Source organism: Octopus bimaculoides, chromosome 7 (genome assembly GCF_001194135.2).
Source record: "Octopus bimaculoides isolate UCB-OBI-ISO-001 chromosome 7, ASM119413v2, whole genome shotgun sequence".
Classification (NCBI taxonomy): domain Eukaryota; kingdom Metazoa; phylum Mollusca; class Cephalopoda; order Octopoda; family Octopodidae; genus Octopus; species Octopus bimaculoides.
In genome coordinates, this window is record NC_068987.1 from 3,677,529 (window position 1) to 3,684,796 (window position 7,268).

General features: G+C 35.5%; 1 protein-coding gene across 5 annotated transcripts in view; it reads left to right on the top strand.

Moving 5' to 3' along the window:
* The first annotated feature begins 275 nt into the window (after positions 1-275).
* LOC106871587 (MICAL-like protein 2) overlaps positions 276-7,268 on the top strand; it is a 63,089-nt gene continuing 56,096 nt past the window's right edge. For 2 of the 5 annotated variants that reach the window (XR_008264550.1, XM_014918101.2), the window contains exon 1: positions 3,088-3,531. The gene's annotated coding sequence lies outside the window, so the exon portion shown is untranslated. Of the gene's footprint in view, positions 395-2,404; positions 2,582-3,085; positions 3,532-7,268 lie in introns of those variants that run through there. The other 3 variants (XM_014918100.2, XM_052969163.1, XM_014918099.2) reach the window with 3 other exon arrangements.

Sequence of the window (7,268 nt, forward strand, 5' to 3'; positions counted from 1 at the left end):
TTGGAAAACATTTAGTTTTCTGTTTCTCCTTTTATCCCCACCCCCACCCATCACTATTTACAGACCAACATCTTATCTCTTATAGCTTTGTTTACAACATTTCCTACTCTCTGTCTAGCTGGGTCAATATGACTTCCACAGGTCTGGTGCTTATCTCTAATTCTGAAGTGTTAAATAAATGGATGAGGCAAATTTTTGCACTGGAGGAATTTAGCCTGGTACTACATGGCAACAAATCACTTGTCGATTCCACAGTAGTCCTCCTCCTGCTGCTGCTGCTGCTGCTGCTGCTATCAGCAGTGAGTTTATATCAACACTAGTAACAGAATGAAAAATGCTGACCTTTCAGCTGGTTGTCTAATATCCCATCAACTTGGCTGTCTATGTTCTTAAGGTTTGTAATTATAAATTTCTTTGCCTAACTGAAACCCAGCTAATTTTATGCTTACCTTATTAATTCTGTTTTACCACTCTTCATGCACCCTACGATCACTAAAATCCTAATTTGGTAGGTGGCAAACAGTACAAAACAGGGATCTTTTTAAAATTCTTATAACCATTTTAATTATTTCATATTTTCACCAGATTACATCTTTCATTCCCCCCCCCTTACACTGATGTAGTTTTGTATGATGAAAATCCTTTTTAAAATTATTTAAAAAATTCTAATGAAAATTTGAAATGATTCAAGAGCAATCTTTTTAAAGAGCATAAAGGAATTTAGTTTTGTACCACACTGTTATTAATAGTAAATGATTATTTAATAAGCTGCTTCTAAAATAATCGATGATACAAGCTCATCTGTAAGAATTAGCACTTTGCTCTTGGGTTGTTATGAGTTAAGTCTTAATGATGAAGTGGGGCCTAGGATTAACAGTAACAGACAAGACAAAAATATCTACAGGTATTTCATTTCACATGTTTAATTGTCATTTCAAATCTCACAAAGAAATGCTCTGCCTGTCACCTCTGCCACTATTTTTTTATTCAATAAAATAAATGCTGGGTACGGAGAAGGATCAATCGTGTTGTTGAGGTATCTCTATTAATCAAACCCTTGTAAGAAATCATTATCTATCTATCTATTTATCTACCTGTGTATGTCTATCTATCTGTCTGTCTCTCTGCCTGTCTATCTTTCTATCTATCTATCTATCTGTGTCTGTCTTTCTTTCTCTCTGTCTGTTTTGTGTATGCGTGTATGTATGTGTGTGTGTGTGTGTGTGTGTGTGCGCGCGTGCGTGCGTGTATGTGTGCTGCAAATCCTTAGCGTGCCAAACAAAAAGCTTAGTAGCATTTCACCCATCTTTACGTTCCGAGTTCCAATTACACTAAGATCAACTTTGCTTCTAATCCTTTCGGGGTCGATAAATTAAGTACCAGTTGCGTACTGGGTCGACATAATCGATTTACCTACTCTCCCCAAAATTTTAGTAGAAAGGATCATTATTATTATTATTATTATTATTATTAGGCACTTCCCTCTTCGGCCGAGGACTCATTAACATTTTAAGTTCGTTGAAAGGTGGGTGAATGTGGCGAGAATGGCCCGTGTGAATGCGAGAGGGTGAAGAGGAAAGGGGTGCTTGCCTGAGGTGCCCTGTGTGATCAAGGTGTCCATGGTGTGTGGGGTTTCCTTGGTCGCCCCTAGTTGGATTTCCCCCCTATGAGGGAATTTAATTGTTCGAATTCTTGTGTTGCTTTTGTTTGTTTACTATTTACACGCATCGTCTAAACTCCACCGTCTCTTGTTTGTTTTGTGCAAAGTCCTTTTGTTTCTAGTGGTGAGCCCTTGTGGCCAATAAAGAAATTATTATTTGTTATTGTTATTATTATTATTATTATTATTATTATTATTATTATTATTATTATTAAGTCGGCAAGCTGACAGAATCGTTAGCACGCGAAATGCTTAGCGGCATTTCGCCCGTCGCTACGTTCTGAGTTCAAATTCCGCCCTAGTCGACTTTATCTTTCATCCTTTCGAGGTCGATAAATTAAGTACCAGTGAAACACTGGGTCAATGTAATTGACTAGTCCTCTCCCCACAAATTTCAGGCCTTGTTCCTAGAGTAGAAAGGATTATTACTATTATCATTATTGAAAGCGGTGAGCTGATTGAACTGTTAGCACGCCGGACAAAATGCTTTGCAACATTTTGTCCGTCTTTATGTACTGAGTTCAAACTTCGCCAAAGTTGATATTGCTTTTCATCCTTTCGGGTCGATAAACTAAGTACCAGTTAAATAGTTGTAATCACCTTCCCCCTCCCCTCAAAAACTGCTAGACCTGTGGAAAAATTTGAAAGCATATATATATATATATATAACTTCCATCAACTAAATATGTTTACCTCCCCCCCTCATCATGTCTTATATATGTTCTCTATGCTTAAATTTTTCAGTTGAAACATCTGTTTTCTCTTAGACGAAGAGTCAGACCAAAACCGTCGGATGCCCATCTCTCCACATAACTTAAACACATGAACTAAACTGTGTTATTTTTGCCGATATATACCTCCACCACCTCCACTACCAGTTTTCTTGGACCCCCTCTTTTTTAACGTTTAATTTATAAGATAGTGAGTAATTATTTTTTTCTTCCTTAATTTTTCTCCTGAAATAACATTTCGCGATTATATTATTCAAGAGTGTGGTTTCGTTTATTCTAATATATATAAAGACCCCGAATTTTCCACACACACACATATTATTTATCTATCTATCTATCTATCTATCTATCTATCTATCTGACTATCTATCTATCTATTTGTCTATCTATCCACATACACGCACGCACACACACGCACGTGTATAAATTTTCATTTACATTCCTTTATATATATTTTTTATCAATAAGTTTCTTTTGTAAATTTAATTTGTACTTTGTATCCCTCAATTTGATAAACTTAGAAAAACTAAATCCATCAACTAAAAATTTAAAACGATCAAAAAAAAAATTATTTGAAAAATAAAAATAAAATGTTGCGTTCTCATCTGAATAAAAAAAGCTAAAAACACACTCCAAATTGTTTTCGTTGGAAAAATGCCCTGCCTTATAAGGGGGGGCATCTCTGAGAAGGTAAAGGTAAATATAATTGTGTGATGGGAAAGGATATTTAATTATAAAAATGACAATATATAAACACAAGTGGGAGGAAGAGTAGAAGGTAATGTTATAATGATGGTAGCGTGGTTATAGCAACCAACACAAGTGTGTGTGTGGCTATGGAACGAGTCACATCATCCACCACTGTCCCACTCGATTACCGTCGTCGTCGTCACTTGATAGACAACAACTTTTAAAACTCCATGTTCACTCCAACCAGGTGACGACGAATTGGATCGCCACTTTTACGCGGGTCAAACTCCATTCATTTGTTTATACAACAATGAACCCCGGTTGCTCATTGCTATTCATTCCGAACTAGAAAGAAATTCGCTGAGATTTTTACTAACACACATCTACGTCAATGTCTTTTTTGTTTGGTCACCAGTTTTAAAGCTTGGACAACATCGACAGAATTTCATTGTAAGTATAAAAAAAGATTATATAAACTTTCTTTAGCGTTTCATGTCTTTATCTGTTTCCTAATGTTCATTATACGTTAAACTTTGAAAACTTTAATTTCTTATTTTTACACTAGTCGCGATTGATGACAGGCTGGCTCGTTGTTATTGATATAATTCTGTGTGAAAATAAGAAAATACTTCAATACATGGACATTTTTCACTTTTAAGTGTTACATATAACCAGCAAATTAAGTAGAGTTAAATTTAAAGTCGATAATGTTTACTCTCCCACAAATAATTCCTGAAAGAAAAAGAAAAAAATTTATCGTTAGTCAGCATTAAGTTCAACGATGACATGTTTGACAACTTTTATTTATTTATATTTGGTTTAATTTTCACCTTCATACTCTTAAAGCGACTTCAATTTTCTTTTATGACATTTTTCTTTATTTAAACATAAAGAAATTGTCGAAAAACTATGTCGATGATAGAAAAAAATCGTATTTGTCTCTGTGGTAAATTCACGATTCGGTCAGCAATTAGCGACTAATTAAGCAGCTGAAATTTAATGATTACTGCCTTAGTCCATTTCCTAAAATAGCCCATCCCGTGAATATTAATTTGTTTCTCAAAGAACCATATAAATGACAGCTAAAAACAATTTAATTTTATCGAGTAATTAAACATGTTCACAGGTTGTAAATGCTTCTTAGAAAGCTTTAAATATTTTTGAAAAGAGAAAATTAAAAATGAAATCTCAAAACTTCATCAGTTTTTATAGATAATAACTTGTAGATTGGATATGAATCTATTTAACGTCACGAGAAACTTTCTTAATAGACAAACACCTGATCCCAATAAATAAAGACATGGAATGTTTTGTTTTTTTTTGTAATTAACACTGTTGTATAACGGGAGGGGTGTGTGTAAAGTTTAAGTTATTCATTGAAAGTCGTAGAGTGTATTTCATGCAGAAATACTAGGCGACTGCGAAATTAAATATTCAGAAACTAATGTAATGTATTAATCGCCAGAGATTTAATATTTTTCCTAGTTCCATTCGGGTCACTTTTTTGATTGTCAGCTAATTTTTATTTTACTTTTTTTAGTTTCGCATTCAGTAATTACTAGAGGAAATATGGCTGACTTAATTAAGTCTCACGTGTGACCTGTTGCATTTTAAAGGCATACAAGCCGCTTTAAGTGAATTTACGATAAATCTTATGTTAAAGTTACTGATGAGCAAGGCTTGATATTGGTTTCAGGGTGTTTATCTTCGCTGTAGTCTATGTATTTTTAGTCTTAAATCGTACCATATTTGCTGTAGGCTTTCAATCACCATCTGGAACTGTTTAAAACTTCAGATAGCAAAGGAACGGCCAGAAAGGCACGTAGCTTCAGTGAAAGTATCTTTCTAGCCATCTGTACGATGAAATGCTGCTAGTGTCCTCTTGTCGTCGCTAATTGTTTTTTTTTTTCTCTTTCGCATGCATAAAAATAAATTAATTGTAAAGTTGGAAAAGTTTAAATGCAATTATGAGAAATCCAAACACTGGTTTCTAAGTTCATTGACTTATCCAAATTAATAGTTGTATGCAATGTTTATAAAATGCGATTAACATTCTTCGTTTTTACTCTGTATAGTTCTAAGTCCAGTAGTTTCGTCATGACCTGGTAGTCACCACAGGAGCGCCCATGAACATAGGCGTCCCAACCGTGACCATCCTATCATTATACATATCGGAAATTACATTTTCTAGTATATCCTTTATTATTATTTTTTTTAATTATAGGTAGGACTCTAGTTTTTTTTTAAGGATATTTTTCTGATATTTTATTAAGATAACTCGGATTTAGCCAACCAATATCTAAAAGAAAAAGATATCAGAGGAAAGGCGATCCTTGATATTCCGGCTACAAAAAAAAAAAAAAAATAGAGAAGTCGGAAAAACGTCAGAGACGATGTCTATGTAAGGCCTGACGACGATTGAATTTGTTTTTCCTTTTTTTTTTAATTTTGTATAAGTGATGTAACCAGAAGTCTTGTATGTAAGTCCTCAAAAGGAATCTTCGCAGCTGGAGTATGAAAGATTGCCGGTGGGAACTGGTGCAAGAAGTGGTGGGTGCGTCAGCAAAAATTTATACACCGAGATTCCTGAGTTTGGTTAAGCTTCATACTTTGGCGAGTAGCGTAATTGGACTTTGTTGGGGGTCTGTTTCTCTAATTGGAAAACATTTTGTTTACCATCGATATAATCCTAATTGATCTGATAAATAATTTTTACTTCGTGCTTTGTTATTAACGTTCCCCACCTTTTTTGTTTTTTCTTATATGATAAAAATAGTAAATATAAAAGGGTGTAATCTGAGAGACGTGCATGCTATTTTTAACGTGTTATACCATATAGAGACATGCTCGTAAATGGATAAGATCTTATCCATTGTATTTCAAATAGGACTTACAGGCTGCTTCAGCGAAGAAATGTAAAAAGTCTAAACCTTATCAACAACTATTGTAAAATATCATTGTATATCGCTGTTCAATCAGAACTATATATTATCTTACACATATATGTAAAACGGTGGAAAATTAAAGACAAAATACAGGGTATGGGGGAATCTATTTTTATCCGTGGGTAACACATATTTGCAAACGAACAATTTTGAATGACTGGAATCTATTTTTAGATTCCTTAATTGACTTTCCTCACATTCACGCTTACTCCCCCTCCCCCTCTCTCTCTTTCTCTATATTGTCTTCAATAACCCGTTTTGAGGCACTTAGCCTATTATTTTTATTAATTATTATTGCCAATAGACAGTGATATAAAATAAACAAAACCTCTGGCGCTGGTGTGGCTGTGTGGTTAAGAAGCTTGCTTCTCAACCATGTGGTCTTGGGTTCAGTTCCACTGTGCAGCACCTTGGGCAAGTATCTCCGACTATAGCCCCGAGCCGAGAGGATTTGTTTGATGGAAACTAAAAGGGTAAAAGAGCCCATTTTATGTGTGTATCCCACTACCTCGTGACTTGTTTGAATATGTTTACTTTCCCGCAACTTAGCAGTTCGTTAATGGAAATTGACAACTAAAACCTTTCAAGGCGGCACTCCAGCATGGTCGCACTCCAATGACTGAATCAAATAAAAGAGAAAGATACTGAAGTTCATGTAGGAACATTGATTGTAGTCCTTGAAACATTTCACAATGTTTCTTCGAACTTTGAGCCTCACAGAAGCAATGACTAGTAACCGAGACCTTTGGCGATATGCTGGGCTTGAGAAGACCTGTCAAGCCAAGTGAAATTATAGTCATGGCTAATACTGTTGTCACATAACTGTCACCTGTGCTGGTGGTACGTAAAAAACACCTTTCAAGCATTGGGCTCCATGTAGGCAAAGTGGCCAATGCCAGTGGCATGTGAAAAGCTCCTTTCTAGTGTTGGGCCTCATGGAGGCAATGGCCAAGACCTTTGGCATTAGGTCATGCTTGAGAAGACCCATCAAGCCAAGTATAATCGCAGTCATAGCAAATACTGGCCATTGGCATGTAAAAACACCCATTACACTCTCAGAGTGGTTGGCATTAGGAAGAGCATCCAGCCATAGAAACCATGCCAAATCAGACTGGAGTCTGATGCAGCCTGCCAGCCCTGGTCAAACCATCCAACCCATGCCAGCATAGACAATGGATAGTAAATGATGATGATGATGATGATTTGTCAAGTTAAAACTTCACCTGATATTCTGGAGTCTTA